Source organism: Hyperoodon ampullatus (assembly GCF_949752795.1).
Source record: "Hyperoodon ampullatus genome assembly, chromosome: X".
In the NCBI taxonomy this organism is placed as follows: domain Eukaryota; kingdom Metazoa; phylum Chordata; class Mammalia; order Artiodactyla; family Ziphiidae; genus Hyperoodon; species Hyperoodon ampullatus.
The window spans coordinates 45,419,484-45,442,344 of NC_136913.1; positions in this window are offsets into that span (position 1 = coordinate 45,419,484).

Genomic DNA, 22,861 nt, shown 5'->3' on the forward strand with positions numbered 1-22,861 from the left:
TCAACAGTGTTCCTTTATAATAACAGTGGAATACATCTGAAAGAACAGTGGACTCTATCTAGGAAGGAGCTTCTAGGCAAACTCAAAGACAACAAGGGAGACAAAAATGAGGACACTACAGGAAATTGAAGTTTTCTGCAGAAAACATTAAAGGCAGCCTAACTCCTAGCCAGATAAACATAAAATCTCACACTAAAGGCATATTTACCTCAGTTCCTATTACCTGATACATCATGTCTAGTTTTCAACAAAAATTTGCAAGGAGTGGTAAAAGGCAAAACAAAGCCAAACTAAAACAATATGAGGAGACACAGCAAGCATCAGAACGAGACTCAGATATGGCAGAAGGTGTCTCAATAGTAACTTCCAAAACTGGAATGCAAAGAGAAAAAAGAATGAACAAGACATAAGAGAATATCTAAAATCTAGGGACAATTAGAAAATGTGTAACATTTGTGTAATGGGAATACCAGAAGGAAAAGAGAAAAAGGAGCAGAAGAAATATTTACAGTAATAATGGCTGAGAATTTTCCAAAATTAATGACAGACACCAAACCACAGATCCCAGAAGCTCAGAGAACACCATGATGGATAAATATCAAACAATCTGCCCCTAGGCAATTCATATTCAAACTGCAGAAAATCAAAGACAGAGAGGAAATTTTGAAAGAAGCCAGAGAAAAATAAAACAATCAATCTTCTCTTCAGAAATAATACAAGCACAAAGAGAGTAGAGAGAAATATTTAAAGTTTAGAAAGAGAAAACCTTCCTACTCACCTAGAGTTCTTTGTCCTTCAAAAGTGAAGTAGATAGGTTCCCTCTATGTCCACATTCTGGAGAGTTTTTATCATAAATGGATGTTGAATTTTGTCAAAAGCTTTTTCTGCATCTATTGTGATGATCATATGGTTTTTATTCATTAATTTGTTAATATGGTGTATCACATTGATTGATTTGCATATATTGAAGAATCCTTGTATCCCTGGGATAAATCCCACTTGATCATGGTGTATGAACTTTTTAATGTGTTGTTGGATTCTGTTTGCTAGTATTTTGTTGAGGAGTTTTACATATATATTCATCAGTGATATTGGTCTGTAATTTTCTTTTTTGGTGATATCTTTGTCTGGTTTTGGTATCAGGGTGATAGTGGCCTTGTAGAACGAGTTTGGGAGTGTTCCTCCCTCTGCAATTTTTTGGAAGAGTTAGAGAAGGATAGGTGTTAACTCTTCTCTAAATGTTTGATAGAATTCAGCTGTGAAGCCATCTGGTCCTGAACTTTTGTTTGTTTGAAGATTTTTAATTGCAGTTTCAATTTCATTACTTGTGATTGGTCTGTTTATATTTTATAATTCTTCCTGGTTCATTCTTGGAAAGTTGTACCTTTCCAAGAATTTGGCCATTTCTTCCAGGTTCTCCAGTTTATTGGCATATAATCACTTGTAAGAGACTTTTATGATCCTTTGTATTTCTTTAGTGCCCGTTGTAATTTCTCTTTTTTCATTTCTAAATTTATTGATTTGAGTGCTCTCCCTTTTTTATTGATGAGTCTGGCTAAAGGTTTATCAATTTTGTTTATCTTCTTGAACAAATTTTTAGTTTTACTGATCTTTGCTATTGTTCTATTTGTTTCAATTTTATTTATTTCTACTCTGATATTTATGATTTCTTTCCTTCTACTAACTTGTGGTTTTCTTTGTTCTTCTTTTTCTAGTTCCTTTAGGTGTAAGATTAGATTTTTTATTTTAGATTTTTCTTGTTTCTAGAGGTGAGCTTGAATTACTATAAACTACCCTGTTAGAACTGCCTTTGCTGTGTCCCATAGGTTTTAGATTGTTGTGTTTTAATTGTCATTTGTTTCTAGGTGTTTTTCACTTCTTCTTTGATTTCTTCAGTGATCTCTTGGTTATTTAGCAGTGCACTGTTTAGCCTCCATGTGTTTGTGGTTTTTTACAGTTTTCCTTTGCTGTAATTGATTTCTAATCTCATAGCATTGTGGTCAGAAAAGATGCTTGATACAGTTTCAGTTTTCTTAAATTATCCAAGGCTTGATTTGTGACCTAAGATGTGATCTATCCTGGAGAACTTTCTGTGTTCACTTGAGAATAAAGTGTATTCTTCTGCTTTTGGATGGAATGTCCTATAAATATCAATTAAGCCAATCTGCTCCATTGTGTCATTTAAAGCTTTTGTTTCCTTATTTATTATCTGTCTGGATGATTCATCCATTGGTGTAAGTGGGGGTGTTAAAGTCTCCCACTAGTATTGTGTTACTGTTGACTTCCCCTTTTATGGCTGTTAGCATTTGACTTATGTATTGATGTGCTCCTATGTTGGGTGCATAAATATCTATAATTGTTATGTTTTCTTCTTGGTGAAAACTGAAAGCATTTCCTCTAAGATCAAGAACAAGACAAGGATGTCCACACTTGCCACTATTTTTCAACAGAGTATTAGAAGTCCTAGTCATGGCAATCAGAGAAGAAAAGGAAATAAAATGAATACAAATTGGAAAAGAACAAGTAAAACTGTCACTGTTTGCAGGAGACATGATACGATACACAGAAATCCTAAAGATGCCACCAGAAAACTACTAGAACTAATCAGTGAATTTCGTAGGGTTGCAGGGTACAAAATTAATGCACAGAAATCTCTTGCATCCCTAAGCAGTAACAATGAAAGATCAGAAAGATAAATTAAAGAAACAATCCCATTCACCATTGCAACAAAAATAATAAAAAACCTAGGAATAAACCTACCTGAGGAAGCAAAACACCTGTACTCAGAAATCTATAAAACACTGATGAAAGAAATCAAATATAACACAAACAGATGAAGAGATATACCATGCTCCTGGATTGGAAGAATCAGTATTGTGAAAATGACTATAATACCCAAAGCAATCTACAGGTTCAGTGCAATCCCTATCAAATTACCAATGATATTTTGCACAGAATTAGAACAAAAAAATGTTACAATTTGTATGGAAACACAAAAGACCCCGAATAGCCAAAACAATCTTGGGAAAGAAAAATGGAGTTGGAGAAATCAGACTCCCTGACTTCAGACTATACTACAAGGCGACAGTAATCAAGACAGTATGGTACTGGCACAAAAACAGAAATATAGATCAGTGGAACAGGATAGATAGCCCAGCAATAAACCCACACACCTATGGTCAACTAATCTATGACAAAGGAGGCAAGGATATACAATGGAAAAAAGACACCCTCTTCAATAAATGGTGCTGGGAAAACTGGACAACTGCATGTAAAAGAGTGAAATTAGAACACTCCCTAACACCAAACAAAAAAATAAACTCAAAATGAATTAAAGACCTAAATGTAAGAGCAGACACTATAAAACTCTTAGAGGAAAACATAGGAAAAACACTCTTTGATATAAATCACAGCAAGACCTTTTATGACCCACCTCCTAGAGTAATGAAAATAAAAACAAAAATAAGCAAATGGGACCTAATTAAACTTAAAAAAGCTTTTACACAGCAAAAGGAACCATAAACAATACAAAAATATAACACAGAATGGGAGAAAATATTTGCAAATGAATCAAAAAACAAAGGATTATCTCTAAAATATACAAACACCTCATGCAGCTAGATATCAAAAAAAGAAAGACCCAAGCAAAAAATGGGTGGAAGTCCTAAATAGACATTTCACCAAAGAAGACATACAGATGGTGCAGAGGCACATGAAATGATTCTCAGCATCACTAATTATTAGAGAAATGCAAATCAAAACCATAACGAGGTATCCCCTCACCCCAGTCAGAATAGCCATCATCAAAAAATCTACAAACTAAATGCTGGAGATGGTGAAGAGAAAAGGGAACCCTCTTGCATTGTTGGTGGAAATGTAAAGTGATACAGCCACTGTGCAGAACAGTATAGAGGTTCCTTAAAAACCTAAAAATAGAACTACCATATGACCCAGCAATCCCACAACTGGGCATATACCCTGAGAAAACAATATTTCAAAAAATATTTGTACCCCAATGTTCATTGCAGCACTATTTACAAGTGCCAGGACATGGAAACAATCTAAATGGCCATAAACAGATGAATGGATAAAGAAGATGTGGTACAGACCTACTAGAGAATGAACTTGAGGATATGGGGAGGGGGAACTGTAAGCTGTGACAAAGTGAGAGAGTGGAATGGACATATATACACTACCAATCGTAAAATAGATAGCTAGTGGGAAGCAGCCACATAGCACAGGGAGATCAGCTCGGTGGTTTGTGACCACCTAGAGGGGTGGGATAGGGAGGGTGGAATGGAGGGAGACGCAAGAGGGAAGAGATATGGGAACATATGTATATGTATAACTGATTCACTTTGTTATAAAGCAGAAACTAAGACACCATTGTAAAGCAATTATACTCCAATAAAGATATTTAAACAAAAGATGTGGTGTATATCTATAGATATATATCAATATCTATCTATCTATCTATCTATCTATATAATGGAATATTACTCAGCCATAAAAATAAATGAAAATGGGTCATTTGTAGAGATGTGGATGGACCTAGAGTCTGTCATACAGGGTGAAGTAAGTCAGAAAGAGAAAAACAAATATGATACATGAGTGTATATATGTGGATTCTAGAAAAATGGTACAGATGAACCTATTTGCAGGGCAGGAATAGAAATGCAGATGTAGCAAACAAACTTGTGGACACAGCAAGGGATGGGGAGGGTGGGATGAATTGGGAGATTATGTTTGACATAAATACACTACCAAGTGTAAAATAGATAGCTAGTGAGAACCTGCTGTATAGCACAGGGAGCTCAGCTCGGTGCTCTGTGATGACCTAGATGGGTGGGATGAGGGGGGAGGGAGGTCCAAGTGAGAGGGGATATGTGTATACATATAGCTGATTCACTTCACTGTACAGCAGAGACTAACACAACATTGTAAAGCAGGTATACTCCAGTAAAAACAAAAGAAAACAAACAAACAAAAGTGAAGCAGAGGTAAAAGTTGTTCCTCAAACCAACTGAAAGTGTAGCAATTTGTCACTAGTAAACCTTCCTTGTGCGAAAGGTTAAAATAAGTTCTTAAGAGAGAAGGAAAATGATATAGGTCAAAAACTCAGATTTAGATAATGGAAGAATGTTAGAAAAGCAATATATGAAAGTAAAATAAAATATTGAATATTTCTTATTCCTAGTTGATCTAACAGATAGCAGTTTATTCAAAATAATAATACTAACAATGTATTTAGTGATTGTAGCTTGTGGATAAGTGAAATGAATGATTGCAATGTTATGAGGAATTGAGAGGGAGGAATTGGGAATACTTTGTTATAAAGTGTCCATACTTCTTGTGAATCAATAGTATTCTATTTTACAGTATTTTAAAGGGACTTATATTAATTGTAAATGTATATTGTAAACTCTAGGGAAACTACTAAAATATAAAAGAAGTATTATTGATATGCTAAGAAAACAAAGAAAATGAAATCATAAAAGTACTCAATTAAAATCAGAGAAAGCAGAAAAATAGAAGATAAAATAAGAAACAAAGAACAATTTCAATAAATGCCAAAGAGTTAGAGACATGATAAAGATGAATCTAACTATATCAATAATCACTTTAAGTGTGTATAATATAACTACATCAATTAAAAGACTAGCACTGTCAGAGGAGATAAAAAATAAGACCCAACTATATGTTGTCTAAAAGTAATATAAGTATAAAGACACAAATATATTAAAAGTAAAGAATGGAGAAAGATATACCAAGATTCTAATCAAAAGACAGCTGGAGTAGCTATATTAATTTCAGACAAAACAGGATTCAGAGCAAGGAAATTTATCAGGGATAAAGAAGGGCATTACATAATGATAAAGGTGTCAATCGTCTAAGAAGATATAACAATCATGAAAAAGTATGCACTTACAGACAGTGCATAAATATATGTGAGGCAAAAAGTGATAGACCTACAAGGAGAAATAGAGAAATTCATTATTAAGTTGGAGACTTCAACACCCTTCTATTGACAGATCCAGCTAGCAAAAATCAGTAAGGATATATGTGAACTCAACAGCAACATCAATCAACTAGATCTAATTGACATTTACAGAATATTTCATCCAACAACAGCAGAATACACATTATTCTCAATCTCACATGGACCAACACCAAGATAGACCACAATCTGGACCATAAATACATCTTAAAAATTTTAAAGAATATAAATCATACAAAATATGCTTTCAGACTAAACTGGAATCAAACTAGAGGTCAATAATACAAAGATAGCTGGAAAATTCCAAAATATTTAGAGATTGAGTAACACACTTCTAAATAACAAATGGGTCAAAGAAGACATACTACAAGAAATCTTAAAATATTTTGAACTAAATGAAGATGAAAATACAACTTACCAAAATGTGTGAGATGCAGCAAAATCAGTGTTTAGAGGAACTTTATAGCATTGAATTAATATTTTAGAAAAGAAGATAAATTTAAAACCAGTAATCTTAGTTTCCAGATTAGGAAACTAGAAAAAGAAAAGCAATATAAGCCGAAAGAAAGCAGAAAAAAAGAAATAATAAAAACTAAACTAGGACCTTGTTGTTTGCTATGTTCTATGTAGTAGTATGTATCTGTTCATCCCAAGCTCCTAATTTATCCCTCCCCCCTTTCCATTTTGGTTACCATATAGCACAGGGAACTCTATTCAATAACTTTTCTTTTTTTAAAGTTTGTTTGTTTCTTTGTTTTCATCTTTATTGGAGTACAATTGCTTTACAATGGTGTGTTAGTTTCTGCTTTATAACAAAGTGAATCAGTTATACATATGCATATGTTCCCATATCTCTTCACCCTTGCGTCTCCCTCCCTCCCAACCTCCCTATCCCAACCCTCTAGGTGGTCACAAAGCACCGAGCTGATCTCCCTGTGCTATGTGGCTGCTTCCAACTAGCTATCTATTTTACGGTTGGTAGTGTATATACGTCCACGCCATTCTCTCACTTTGTCACAGCTTCCCCTTCCCCCTTCGCAAACCCTCAAGTCCATTCTCCAGTAGCTCTGTGCCTTTATTCCCGTCTTACCCCTAGGTTCTTCATGACATTTTTTTTTCTTAGATTCCATATATATGTGTTTGTTAGCATATGGTATTTGTCTTACTCTTTCTGACTTACATCACTCTATATGACAGAATCTATGTCCATCCACCTCACTACAAACAACTCAATTTCGTTTCTTTTTATAGCTGAGTAGTATTCCATTGTATATATGTGCCACATCTTCTTTATCCATTCATCCAATGACGGACACTTAGGTTGCTTCCATCTCCTGGTTATTGTAAATAGAGTTGCAAAGAACATATTGGTACATGATGCTTCTTGAATTATGGTATTATCAGGGTATATGCCCAGTAGTGGGATTGCTGGGTCATATGGTAGTTCTATTTGTAGTTTTTTAAGGAAGCTCCATACTGTTCTCCATAGTGGCTGTACCAATTCACATTCCCACCAGCAGTGCAAGAGTGTTCCCTTTTCTTGACACCCTCTTCAGCATTTATTCTTTCTAGATATTTTGATGATGGCCATTCTGACTGGTGTGAGATGATATCTCATTGTAGTTTTGATTTGCATTTCTCTAATGATTAATGATGTTGAGCATTCTTTCATATGTTTGTTAGCAATCTGTATATCTTCTTTGGAGAAATGTCTATTTAGGTCTTCTTCCCATTTTAAGATTGGGTTGTTTGTTTTTTGTTATTGAGCTGCATGAGCTGCTTGTAAATTTTGGAGATTAATCCTTTGTCAGTTGCTTCATTTGCAAATATTTTCTCCCATTCTGAGTGTTGTTTTTTGGTCTTGTTTACAGTTTCCTTTGCTGTGCAAAAGCTTTTAAGTTTCATTAGGTCCCATTTGTTTATTTTTGTTTTTATTTCCATTTCTCTAGGAGGTGGGTCAAAAAGGATCTTGCTGGGGCTTCCCTGGTGGTGCACTGGTTGAGAGTCCACCTGCCAATGCAGGAGACATGGGTTGATGCCCCAGTCTGGGAATATCCCACATGCCGTGGAGCGGCTGGGCCCATGAGCCATGGCCACTGAGCCTGCGTGTCCGGAGCCTCTGCTCTGCAACGGGAGATGCCACAACAGTAAGAGGCACGCATACCACAAAAACAAAACAAAACCAAAAAAAGAAAACCAAAAAAAAAAAAGCAAAAAAAGGTATCTTGCTGTGATTTATGTCATAGTGTGTTCTGGCTAAGTTTTACTCTAAGAGTTTGACAGTTTCTGGCTTTACATTTAGGTCTTTAATCCATTTTGAGCTTATTTTTCTGTATGGTGTTAGGGAGTGTTCTAATCTCACACTCTTCCATGTATCTGTCCAGTTTTCCCAGCACCATTTATTGAAGAGGCTGTCATTTCTCCACTGCACATTCCTGCCTCCTTTATCAAAGATAAGGTGACCATATGTGCGTGGGGTTATCTCTGGGCTTTCTATCCTGTTCCATTGATCTATATGTCTGTTTTTGTGCCAGTACCATACTGTCTTGATTACTGTAGCTTTGTAGTATAGTCTGAAGTCAAGGAGCCTAATTCCCCCAGCTCCATTTTTCATTCTCAAGATTGCTTTGGCTATTCGGGGTCTTTTGTGTTTCCATACAAATTGTGAAATTTTTTTGTTCTAGTTCTGTGAAAAATGCCAGTGGTAGTTTGATAAGGATTGCAGTGATTCTGTAGATTGCTTTGGGTAGTAGAGTCATTTTCACAATGTTGATTCCTCCAATCCAAGAACATGGTATATCTCTCCATCTATTTGTATCATCTTTATTTATTTATTTATTTATTTATTTATTTTTTTTTTTGCGTTACGCGGGCTTCTCACTGCTGTGGCCTCTCCCATTGCGGAGCACAGGCTCCTGGATGCGCAGGCTCAGCGGCCATGGCGCACGGACCCAGCCGCTCCGCGGCATGTGGGATCTTCCCAGACCAGGGCACGAACCCGCATCCCCTGCATCGGCAGGCGGACTCTCAACCACTGCGCCACCAGGGAAGCCCTATTTGTATCATCTTTAATTTCTTTCATCAGTGTCTTATAATTTTCTGCATACAGGTCTTTTGTCTCCTTAGGTAGGTTTATTCCTAGATATTTTATTCTTTTTGTTGCAATGGAAAATGGGAGTGTTTTCTTGATTTCACTTTCAAATTTTTCATCATTAGTGTATAGGAATGCCAGAGATTTCTCTGCATTAATTTTGTATCCTGCTACTTTACCAAATTCATTGATTAGCTCTCGTAGTTTTCTGGTAGCATCTTTAGGATTTTCTATGTATAGTATCATGTCATCTGCAAACAGTGACAGCTTTACTTCTTCTTTTCCAATTTGATTCCTTTTATTTCCTTTTCTTCTCTGATAGCTGTGGCTAAAACATTTGAGTATTCTCTCTTTTTTCTTGATGTGTCTGGCTAATGATTTATCAATTTTGTTTATCTTCACAAACAAACAGCTTTTAGTTTTATTGATGTTTGCTATCGTTTCCTTCATTTCTTTTTCATTTATTTCTGATCTGATCTCTATGATTTCTTAACTTCTGCTAACTTTGGGTTTTTTTTTCTTCTTTCTCTAATTGCTTTAGGTGCAAGGTTAAGTTGTTTATTTGACATGTTTCCTGTTTCTTAAGGTAGGATTGTATAGCTATAAACTTCCCTCTTAGAACTGCTTTTGCTGCATCCCATAGGTTTTGGGTCGTCGTGTCTCCACTGTCATTTGTTTATTGGTATTTTTTGATTTCGTCTTTGATTTCTGCAATGATCACTTCGTTATTAAGTATTGTTTAGCCTCCATGTGTTTGTATTTTTTACAGATCTTTTCCTGTAATTGATATCTAGTCTCATAATATTGTGGTTGGAAAAGATACTTGATACAATTTCAATTTTCTTAAATTTACCAAGGCTTGATTTGTGACGCAGGATATCATGTATCCTGGAGAATGTTCCATGTGCACTTTAGAAGACTGTGTATTCTGTTGTTTTTGGATGGAATGTCCTATAAATATCAATTAAGTCCATCTTGTTTAATGTATCATTTAAAGTTTGTGTTTCCTTATTTATTTTCATTTTGGATGATCTGTCCATTGGTGAAAGTGGGTTGTTCAAGTTCCCTACTATGAATGTGTTACTGTCAATTTCCCCTTTTATGGCTGTTAGTATTTGCCTTATGTATCGAGGTGCTCTTATGTTGGTTGCATAAATATTTACTATTTTTTATCTTCTGCTAGGATCTATCCCTTGATCATTATGTAGTTTCCTTCTTTGTGTCTTGTAATAGTCTTTATTTTTAAGTCTAATTGTCTGATATGAGAATTCCTACTCCAGCTTTCTTTTGGTTTCCATTTGCATGCAATATCTTTTTCCATCCCCTCACTTTCAGTCTGTATGTGTCCCTAGGTCTGATGTGGGTCTCTTGTAGACAGCATATATATAGGTCTTGTTTTTGTATCCATTCAGCCAGTCTGTGTCTTTTGGTGGGAGCATTTAATCCATTTACATTTAAAGTGTTTATCAATATGTATGTTCCCATTCCCATTTTCTTAATTGTTTTGGGTTTGTAATTGTAGGTCTTTTCCTTCTCTTTTGCTTCTTGCCTAGAGAATTTCCTCTGGCATTTGTTTTAAAGCTGGTTTGGTGGTTCTGAACTCTCTCAGTTTTGCTTGTCTGTAAAGGATTTAAATTCTCCATCAAATAAGAATGAGATCCTTGCTGGGTAGAGTAATCTTGGTTGTAGGTTTTTCTCCTTCATCACTTTAAATATGTCGTGCTACTCCCTTCTGGCTTGCAGAGTTTCTGCTGAAAGTTCAGCTGTTAACCTTATGGGGTTATTTGTGTGTTATTACTTGTGTGTTATTTGTTGTTTTTACCTTGCTGCTTTTAATATGTTTTCTTTGTATTTAATTTTTGACAATTTGATTAATATGTGTCTTGGTGTGTTTCTCCTTGGATTTATCCTGTATGGGACTCTCTGTGCTTCCTGGAATAGGTTAACGATTTCCTTTCCCATATTAGCGAAGTTTTCAACTATAATCTCTTCAAATATTTTCTCAGTCCGTTTCTTTTTCTCTTCTTCTTCTGGGACCCATATAATTCGAATGTTGGTGCATTTAATGTTGTCCCAGGTGTCTCTGAGACTGTCCTCATTTCTTTTCATTTTTTTTTCTTTATTCTGATCTGCAGTAGTTATTTTCATTATTTTATCTTCCAGGTCACTTATCCATTCTTCTGCCTCAGTTATTCTGCTATTGATCCCTTCTAGAGTATTTTAAATTTTATTTATTGTTTTGTGCATTGTTGCTTGTTTCCTCTTTCGTTCTTCTAGGTCCTTGTTAACTGTTTCTTGCATTTTGTCTATTCTATTTCCAAGATTTTGGATCATCTTTACTAACGTTATTCTGAATTCTTTTTCAGGTAGACTGCATATTTCCTCTTTGCTTGTTAGGTCTGGTAGGTTTTTAACTTGCTCCTTCATCTGCTGTGTGTTTTTCTGTCTTCTCATTTTGCTTATCTTACTGTGTTTGGGGTCTCCATTTTGAAGACTGCAGGTTCGTAGATCCCTTTGTTTTTGGTGTCTGTCCCCAGTGGCTAAAGTTGGCTCATTCGGTTGTGTAGGCTTCCTGGTGGAGGGTACTAGTGCTTGTGTTCCTGCAGATGAGGCTGGATCTTGTCTTTTTGGTGGGCAGGTCCACGTCTGGTGGTCTGTTTTGGGGTGTCTGTGGCTTTATTATTATTCTAGGCAGCCTCTCTTCTAATGGGTGAGATTGTGTTCCTGTCTTGCTAGTTGTTTTGCATATGGTGTCCAACACTGTAGCCTGCTGGTCGTTGAGTGAAGCTGGGTGTTGGTGGTGAGATGGAGATCTTAGGGAGATTTTTGTCGTTTGATATTACGTGGAGCTGGGAGGTCTCTTGTGGACCAGTGTCCTGACGTTGGCTCTCCCACCTCAGAGGCACAGCACTGACTCCTGGCTGCGGCACCAAGAGCCTTTCATCCACATGCCTCAGATTAAAAGGGAGAAAAAGTAGAAAGTAAGAATGAAAGAAAGAAGATAAAATAAAATAAATTAAGATAAATTAAAATAATGTTATTAAAATACAAAATAATTATTGAGAAAAAAAATTTTTAAGTAAAAAAAAAAAATGGACAGGGCTTCCCTCTTGGTGCAGTGGTTGAAAGTCTGCCTGCCAATGCAGGGGACACATGTTCGTTCCCCGGTCCGGGAAGATCCCACATGCTGTGGAGTGGCTGGGCCTGTGAGCCATGGCCACTGAGCCTGCGCATCCGGAGCCTGTGCTCCGCAACGGGAGAGGCCACAACAGTGAGAGGCCCACATACCACAAAAAAAAAAAAAAAAGGACGGACAGTACCCTAGGACAAATGGTGAACGCAAAGTGATACAGACAAAATCTCACACAGAAGCATACACATACACACTCACAAAAAGAGGAAAAGGGGAAAAAATAATAAATTTTTCTCTTTGAGTCCACCTCCTCAATTTGGGATGATTTTTTGTGTATTCAGGTATTCCACAGATGCAGGGTACATCAAGTTGATTGTGGAGATTTAATCCACTGCTCCTGTGGCTGCTCGGGGAAATTTCCCTTTCTCTTCTTTGTTCACACAGCTCCCGGGTCTCAGCTTTGTATTTGGCTCCGCTTCTGCGTGTAGGTCGCCCGAGGGCGTCTGTTCTTCCCTCAGACAGGATGGGGTTAAAGGAGCTACTAATTCGGGGGCTCTGGCTCTCTCAGGCCAGGGGGAGGGAGGGGCACGGAGTGCGGAGCGAGCCTTCGGCGGCAGAGGCTGGCATGACTTTGCACAAGCCGGAGGCGCATGTGTGTTCTCCTGGGGAAGTTGTTCCTGGATCACGGGACCCTGGCAGTGGCGGGCTGCACAGGCTCCCGGGCTTGGAGTTGTGGGGAGTGGCCTGTGCTCACACAGAGGCTTCTTGGTGGTGGCAGCAGCAGCCTTAGTGTCTCATGCCCGTCTCTGGGGTTCACGCTGTTAGCCGTGGCTCACGCCAGCCTCTGGAGCTCATTTAAGTGGCGCTCTTAATCCCCTCTCCTCACGCACCAGGAAACAAAGAGGAAAGAAAAAGTCTCTTGCCTCTTCGGCAGGTGCAGACTTTTTCCCGGACACCCTCCCAGCTAGCCGTGGTGCACTAACCCCTTCAGGCTATGTTCATGCCACCAGTCCTCTCCCTGCGATCCGACCAAGCCCGAGCCTCAGCTCCCAGGCCCAGCCCGCCCCGGTGGGTTAGCACACAAGCCTCTCGGGCTGGTGAGTGCCAGTTGGCACCAAACCTCTGTGTAGGAATTTCTCCGCTTTGCCCTCCGCACCCCTGTTGCTGCGCTCTCCTCTTCAGCTCCGAAGCTTCCCCCCTCTGCCACCCACAGTCTCTGCCTGTGAAGGGGCTTCCTAGTGTGTGGAAACCTTTCCTCCTTCACAGCTCCCTCCCACTGGTGCAGGTCCTGTCCCTATTCTTTTGTCTCTGTTTATTCTTTTTTTCTTTTGCCCTACCCAGGTACGTAGGGAGTTTCTTGCCTTTTGGGAGTTCTGAGGTCTTCTACCAGCATTCAGTGGGTGTTCTGTAGGAGTTGTTCCACGTGTAGATCTGTATTCAATACCTTGTGATAACATATAATGGAAAAGAATCTGAAAAAGAAAAAAAGTATATATATATGTCTGAATCACTTAGCTATACACCAGAAACTAACACAACATTATAAATCAACTGTACTTCAATTTTAAATAATAACTAGATTAGAAAGAAGTCAGTGAAAATGAAAACAAAATCCACAGAAAAATTAACAAAATTAAAAGTTGATTATTTGAAAAATTGACAAAATTAATGAACTAGTAACCAGGCTAACCATGAAAACAAAGAGAGAAGACATGAATTACTAATATCTGAAACAAAAGAGTGGTTATCACTGCTGATCTCATGGGTATTAAAAGGGTAATAAAGGAATATGAACAACTCTATGTCTACAAATTTGATAACCTAGATAAAAGGGACCAATCCTTGAAAGACAGAAACTACAAAAACTCACACAATATGAGAAACAGATAATCTGAATAGGCATATATCCATTACATAAATTGAGTCAATAATTAACAACTTTCCAAAACAGAAAGCACTAGGCCCAGATGGTTTCACTGGAGAATGTACCAAACTTTAGAGAAAGAAATGATATCAATTCCCCATAATCTCTTCTAGAAAACAGAAGCAGTAGTGACCATTTCCTAACTGATTCTATGAAGACAGCATTAGCCTAATACCAAAACCATATAAAGACATTAACATAAAAGAAAACTTCAGACCAATATCTCTTATGAACATATATGCAAAAAATCTTCAACAAGATGTTGACAAATCAAATTCAACACTATATAAAGAGAATTACATGCCATCACAAAATGGGATTTACTCAAAATACACAAGATTGCTTCAATGTTCAAAAATCAACTAATGTAACTATTGCATGGGCAAGCTAAAAAATAAAAAGCATATGATTGTATCGATAGGTGCAAAAACAGCATTTGACAAAATCTGACACCAATTCATGATAAAAACTCTCAGCAAACTAGAAATAGAGAGGAACTCCCTCACACTCATTTTTAAAAATCTACAAAAACCTTCAACTAACATCATACTTAAAGATGAGAAACTGTATCCTTTCCTTCTAAGATTGATAGAAAGGCAAGGATGCCCCTCTCATCATTCCTAATCAGCATTGTACTGGAAGTCCTAGTTAATGCATTAAGAAAAGAAAAACATGTAAAAGGTATACAAACTGGGAAGAATGAAATAAAACTGTCTTTGTGTGCAGATAGACATGGTTGTCTACATGAATAATCCCAAAGAATAGCCAAAATATTCTAGGAACTAATAAATAATTATAGCAAAACCACGGGATATAAAGTTAACATACAAAAGTCAATTACTTGCCTATATAACAGCAATGAACTATTGAATCTGAAATTGAAAAAAAATAGTCCTATTTACATCATTACCCAAAAAAGAAAGTTTAGGCATAAAGCCAACAAAATATACACAGGTTATATAGGAAAAAAACTATAAAATTCTGATGCAAGAAATCAAAGAAGAGGAGGAGCTTCAAGATGGCAGAAGAGTAAGACACGGAGATCAGTTTCCTCCCCACAAATACATCAGAAATACATCTACATGTGGAACAACTCCTACAGAACACCTACTGAACGCTGGCAGAAGACCTCAGAACTCCCAAAAGGCAAGAAATTCCCCACGTACCTGGGTAGGGCAAGAGAAAAAAGAAAAAACAGAGACAAAAGAATAGAGATGGGACATGCACCAGTGGGAGGGAGCAGTGAATGAGGAAAGTTTTTCACACACTAGGAAGCCCCTTCACTGGTGGAGACTGTGGGTGGTGGAAGGGGGAAGGTTCAGAGCCACGGATGAGAGTGCAGCAAAAGGGGTGCGGAGGGCAAAGTGGAGAGATTACCACACAGAGGATTGGTGCTGACCAGCACTCACCTGCCCGAGAGGCTTGTCTGCTCAACCACGGGGGTGGGCGGGGGCAGGGAGCTGAGGCTCGGGCTTCGGAAGTCGAATCCCAGGGAAAGAACTGGGGTTGGCAGCGTGAACACAGCCTGAAGGGTTCAGTGTGCCACGGCTGGCCGGGAGGGAGTCTGGGAAAAATTCTGGACCTGCCGAAGAGGCAAGAGACTTTTTCTTTCCTCTTTGTTTCCTGGTGTGCAACGAGAGGGGATTAAGAGCACCGCTTAAAGGAGCTCCAGAGATGGTGCGCGCCACAGCTATCAGCACGGATCCCGGAGACGGGCATGAGACACTAAGGCTGGTGCTGCAGCCACCAAGAAGCCTGTGTGCAAGCACATGTCACTACCCACACCTCCCCTCCCGGGAGCCTGTGCAGCCCGCCACTGCCAGGGTCCCGTGATCCAGGGACAACTTCCCTGGGAGAATGCACAGCACACCTCAGGCTGGTGCAACTTCATGCCGGCCTCTGCCCTTGAAGGCTCACCCCGCATCAATACTCCTCCCTCCTCCCAGACTGACTGAGCCAGAGCCATCCAATCAACTGCTCCTTTAAACCACTCCTGTCTGAGCAAAGAACAGACGCCCTCCGGTGACCTACACACAGAGGCGTGTCCAAATCCAAAGCTGAACCCTGGGAGCTGTGGGAATATAGAAGAGAAAGGGAAATTTCCCCCAGCATCCTCCAGAGCAGCGGATTAAATCTCCACAATCAACTTGATGTACCCTGCATTTGTGGAATACCTGAATACACAACGAATCATCCCAAATTGAGGAAGTGGACTTTGGGAGCAACGATATATATATATATTTTTCCCCCCCTTTTTCTCTTTTTGTGAGTGTGTATGTGTGTGCTTCTGTGTGTCATTTTGTCTGTATAGCTTTGCTTTTACCATTTGTCCTAGGATTCTGTCTGTCCGTTTTTTTATTACTTAAAACATTTTTTTTCTTAATAATTATCTTTTACTTTAATAACTCTATTTTATTTTGTTTTCTTCTTTCTTTCTTTTTTTTCCTTCTTCCTTTATTTTCTCCATTTTATACTGAGCTGTGTGGAGGACAGGCTGTTGGTACTCCAGTCAGATAGTAGGGCTGTGCCACTGAGGTGGGAGAGCCAAGTTCAGGACACTGGTCCACAAGAGACCTCCCAGCTCCATGTAATATCAAGCTGCAAAAATCACCCAGAGAACTCCATCTCAATGACAAGACCCAGCTTCACTCCACGACCAGCAAGCTACAGTGCAGGACACCCTAGTCCAAATAACTAGCAAGACAGGAACATAACCCCATCCATTAGCATAGAGGCTGCCTAAAACATAATAAGGCCACAGATACCCCAAAACACATCAGCAGATGTGTACCTTCCCACTAGAAAGACAAGATCCAGCTTCATCCACCAGAACACAGGCAAAAGTCCCCTCCACCAGGAAGCCTAAACAAGTCACTGAACCAAACTTATCCACTGTGGACAGACACCAAAAACAACAGAAACCATGAACCTGCAGCCTGCAAAAAGGAGACCCCAAACACAGTAAGTTAAGCAAAATGAGAAGACAGAGAAACACACAGCACATAATGAAGCAAGGAAAAAACCCACCAGACCTAACAAATGAAGAGGAAATAGACAGTCTACCTGAAAAAGAATTTGGAATAATGATAGTAAAGATGATCCAAACTCTTGCAAATAGAATGGAGAAAATAAAAGAAACATTTAACAGGGAACTGGAAGAACTAAAGAGCAAACAAGGAGGGATGAGCAACCAATAAATGAAATTAAAAATTCGCTAGAAGGGATCAATAGCAGAATAAATGAGGCAGAAGAACGGATAAGTGACCTGGAAGATAAAATAGTGGAAATAAGTACTGCAGAGCAGAATAAAGAAAAAAAAGAATGAAAAGAAGTGAGGACAGTCTCAGAGGCCTCTGGGAAACTATTAAAGGCAACAGCATTCGAATTATAGGGTTCCCAGAAGAAGAGAAAAAGAAAGGGACTGAGAAAATATTTGAAGAGATTACAGTGGAAAACATCCCTAATATGGGAAAGGAAATAGTTTATCAAGTCCAGGAAGCACACAGAGTCCCATACAGGATAAATCCAAGGAGAAACACACCAAGACACATATTAATCAAACCATCAAAAATTAAATACAAAGAACAAATATTAAAAGCAGCAAGGGAAAAACAACAATTAACTCATAAGAGAATGCCCATAGGTTAACAGCTGATCTTTCAGCAAAAACTCTGCAAGACAGAAGGGAGTAGCATGACATATTTAAAGTGATGAAGGAGAAAAACCTACAACCAAGATAACTCTACCCTGCAAGGATCACATTCAGATTTGAAGGAGAAATTAATAGCTTTACAGACAAGCAAAAGTTAAGAGAATTCAGCACCACGAAACCAGCTTTACAACAAATGCTAAACGAACTTCTCTAGGCAGGAAACACAAGAGAAGGAAAAGACCTACAATAATAAACCAGAAACAATTTTAAAAATGGTAATAGGAACACACATATCGATAATTACTTCAAATATAAATGGATTAAATGCTCCAACAGAAAGAAATAGACTGGCTGAATGGATAGAAAAACAAGACACATATATATGCTATCTAAAAGAGACCCACTTCAGACCTAGGGACACATACAGACTGAAAGTGAGGGGATGGAAAAAGATATTGCATGCAACTGGAAATCAAAAGAAAGATGGAACAGCAATTCTCATATCAGACAAAATAGACTTTAAAATAAGGACTGTTACAAGAGACAAAGAAGGACACAACATAATGATCAAAGGATCGATGCAAGTAGATATAGCAAATGTAAATATTTATGCACTCAACATAGGAGCACCTCAAAATATAAGGCAAACACTAACAGCCATAAAAGGGGAAATCAACAGCAACACAATCATAGTAGGGGACTTTAACACCCCACTCTCACCAATGGACAGATCATCCAAAATGAAAATAAAGAAGGAAACAAAAGCTTTAAATGATACATTAAACAAGATGGACTTAATTGATATTTATAAGACATTCCATCCAAAAACAACAGAATACACAGTTTTCTAAAGTGCTCATGGAACATTCTCCAGCATAGATCATATCTTGGGTCAAATATCAAGCCTTGGTAAATTTAAGAAAATTGAAATTGTATCAAGTATTTTTTCCAACAACAACGTTATGAGACTAGATGTCAATGACAGGAAAAGATCTGTAAAAAATAGAAACACATGGAGGCTACACAATACACTACTGAATAACGAAGTGAGCACTGAAGAAATCAAAGAGGAAATCAAAAAATACCAATAAACAAATGACAGTGGAGACACGACGACCCAAAACCTATGGGATGCAGCAAAAGCAGTTCTAAGAGAGAAGTTTATAGCTATATAATTCTACCTTATGAAACAGGAAATATCTCGAATAAACAACCTAACCTTGCACCTAAAGCCATTAGATAAAAAAGAACAAAACCCCCAAAGTTAGCAGAATGAAAGAAATCATAAAGATCAGGTCAGAAATAAATGAAAAAGAAATGAAGGAAATGATAGTAAAGATCAATAAAACTAAAAGCTGGTTCTTTGAGTAGATAAACAAAATTGATAAACCATTAGCCAGACTCATCAACAAAAAGAGGGAGAAGACTCAAATGAATAGAATTAGAAATGAAAAAGGAGAAATAACAACTGACACTGAAGAAATACAAAAGATCATGACAGATTGCTACAAGCAACTCCATGCCAATAAAATGGACAACCTGGAAGAAATGGACAAATTCTTAGAAGTGCACAACCTGCCATGACTGAATCAGGAAGAAGTAGAAAATATGAACAGGAAAATGAAAAGCACTGAAATTGAAACTGTGATTTAAAATCTTCCAACAAACAAAAGCCCAGGACCAGATGGCTTCACAGGTGAATTCTATCAAACATTTAGAGAAGAGCTAACACCTATCATTCTCAAACTCTTCCAAAATATAGCAGAGGGAGTAACACTCACAAACTCATTCTATGAGGCCACCATCACCGTCATAACAAAGCCAGACAAGGATGTCACAAAGAAAGAAAACTACAGGCCAATATCACTGATAAACATAGATGCAAAAATCCTCAACAAAATACTAGCAAACAGAATCCAACAATACATTAAAAGGATCATACACCATGAGCAAGTGTGGTTTATTCGAGGAATGCAAGGATTCTTCAATATATGCAAATCTATCAACGTTATACACCATATTAACAAATTGAAGGAGAAAAACTATATGATCATCTCAATCGATGGAGAGAAAGCTTTTGACAAAATTCAACACCCATTTATGATAAAAACACTGCAAAAAGTAGGCATAGAGGGAACTTTCCTCAAAATAATAAAGGCCATATATGACAAACACACAGCCAACATCGTCCTCAATGGTGAAAAACTGAAACCATTTCCACTAAGATCAGGAACAAGAAAAGGTTGCCCACTCTCACCATTCTTATTCAACATAGTTTTGGAAGTTTTAGCCACAGCAATCAGAGAAGAAAAGGAAATAAAAGGAATCAAATCGGAAAAGAAGAAGCAAAGCTGTCACTGTTTGCAGATGACATGATACTATACATAGAGAATCCTAAAGATGCTACCAGAAAACTACGAGAGCTAATCAATGAATTTGGTAAAGTAGCAGGATACAAAATTAATGCAGAGAAATCTCTGGCATTCCTATACACTAATGATGAAAAATCTGAAAGTGAAATCAAGAAAACACTCCCATTTTCCATTGCAACAAAAATAATAAAATATCTAGGAATAAACCTACCTAAGGAGAAAAAAGACCTGTATGCAGAAAGTTATAACACACTGATGAAAGAAATTAAAGATGTTACAAATAGATGTGGAGGTATACCATGTTCTTAGATTGGAGGAATCAACATTTTGAAAATGAGTCTACTACCCAAAGCAATCTACAGATTCAATGAAATCCGTATCAAACTACAACTGAAAGTTTTCACAGAACTAGAACAAAAAATTTCACAATTTGTATGGAAACACAAAAGACCCCGAAGAGCCAAAGCAATATTGAGAAAGAAAAATGGAGCTGGAGGAATCGGACTCCCTGACTTCAGGCTATACTACAAAGCTACAGTAATCAACACAGTATGGTACTGGCACAAAAACAGAAAGATAGATCAATGGAACAGGATAGAAAGCCCCTAGATAAATCCACGCACTTATGGTCACGTTCTCTTTGATACAGGAGGCAGGAATGTACAGTGGAGAAAGAACACCCTCTTCAATAAGTGGTGATGGGAAAACTGGGCAGGTACATGTAAAAGTATGAGATTAGATCACTCCCTAACACCATACACAAAAATAAGCTCAAAATGGATTAAAGACCTAAATGTAAGGCTAGAAACTATCAAACTCTTAGAGGAAAACATAGGCCGAACACTCTATGACATAAATCACAGCAAGATGCTTTTTGACCCACCCTCTAGAGAAATGGAAATAAAAACAAAAATAAACAAATGGGACCTAATGAAACTTAAAAGCTTTTGCACAGCAAAGGAGACCATAAACAAGACCAAAAGACAACCCTCAGGATGGGAGAAAATATTTGCACATGAAGCAACTGACAAAGGATTAATCTCCAAAATTTACAAGCAGCTCATGCAGCTCAATAACAAAAAGCAAACAACTCAATCCAAAAATGGGCAGAAGACCTAACTAGACATTTCTCCAAAGAAGATATACAGATTGCCAACAAACACATGAAAGAATGCTCAACATCATTAATCAGTAGATAAATGCAGATCAAAACTACAACGAGATATCATCTCACACCAGTCAGAATGGCCATCATCAAAAAATCTAGAAACAATAAATACTGTTGAGGGTGTGGAGAAAAGAGAGCACTGTTGCACTGCTGGTGGGAATGTGAAATGGTACAGCCACTATGGAGACCAGTATGGAGGTTCCTTAAAAAATTACAAAGGGAACTACCATATGACACAGTAATCCCACTACTGGGTGTATATCCGGAGAAAACCATAATTCAAAATGAGTCATGTACCAAAATGTTCATTGCAGGTATATTTACATTAGCCAGGAGCTGGAAACAACCTAAGTGTCCATCATCGGATGAATGGATAAAGAAGATGTGACACATATATTCAATGGAGTATTACTCAGCCATAAAAAGGAACGAAATTGACCTATTTGTAATGAGGTAGATGGACCTAGAGTCTGTCATACAGAGTGAAGTAAGTCAGAAAGAGAAAGACAAATACTTTATGCTAACACATATATATGGAATTTAAGAAACAAAAATGTCATGAAGAATCTAGGGGTAAGACAGGAATAAAGACAAAGACATACTAGAGAATGGACTTGAGGATATGGAGAGGGGGAGGGGTAAGCTGTGACAAAGTGAGAGAGTGGCATGGACATATATACACTGCCAAAGGAAAAATAGATAGCTAGTGGGAAGCAGCCGTATAGCACAGGGAGATCAGCTCGGTGCTTTGTGACCACCTAGACGGGTGGGATAGGGGGGTTGGGAGGGAGGGAGATGCAAGAGGGAAGAGATATGGGAACATATGTACATGTATAACTGATTCACTTTGTTATAAAGCAGAAACTAACACACCATTGTAAAGCAATTATACTCTAATAAAGATGTAAATAAAAAGTTGTGACACATGTATACAATGGAATATTACTCAGCCATAAAAAGAAACGAAATTGAGTTATTTGCAGTGAGGTGGATGGACCTAGAGACTGTCATACAGTGTGAAGCAAGTCAGAAAGAGACAAACAAATACCGTAGGTTAACACATATATGGAGTCTAAAAAAAAAGTATGTTCTGAAGAACCTAGGAGCAGGACATGAATAAACATGTAGACATAGAGAATGGACTTGAGGACACGGGAAGGGGGAAGGGTAAGCTGGTGCGAAGTGAGAGTGGCATTGACATATATACACTACCAAATGTAAAATGGATAGCTAGTGTAAAGCAGCTGCATAGAACAGGGAGATCAACTCAGTGCTCTGTGGCCACCTAGAGGTGTGGGATAGGGAAGTTGGGAGGGAGGTAAAGAAGGAGGGTATATGGATATATATATATATATATATATATATATATATATATATATATATATATATATATACATACATATTACTGATTCACTTTATTATACAGCAGAAACTAACACAACATTGTACAGCAATTATACTACAATAGAGACGTTAAAAAAAAGTGGGGACTTCTCTGGTGGCACAGTGGTTAAGAATCCGCC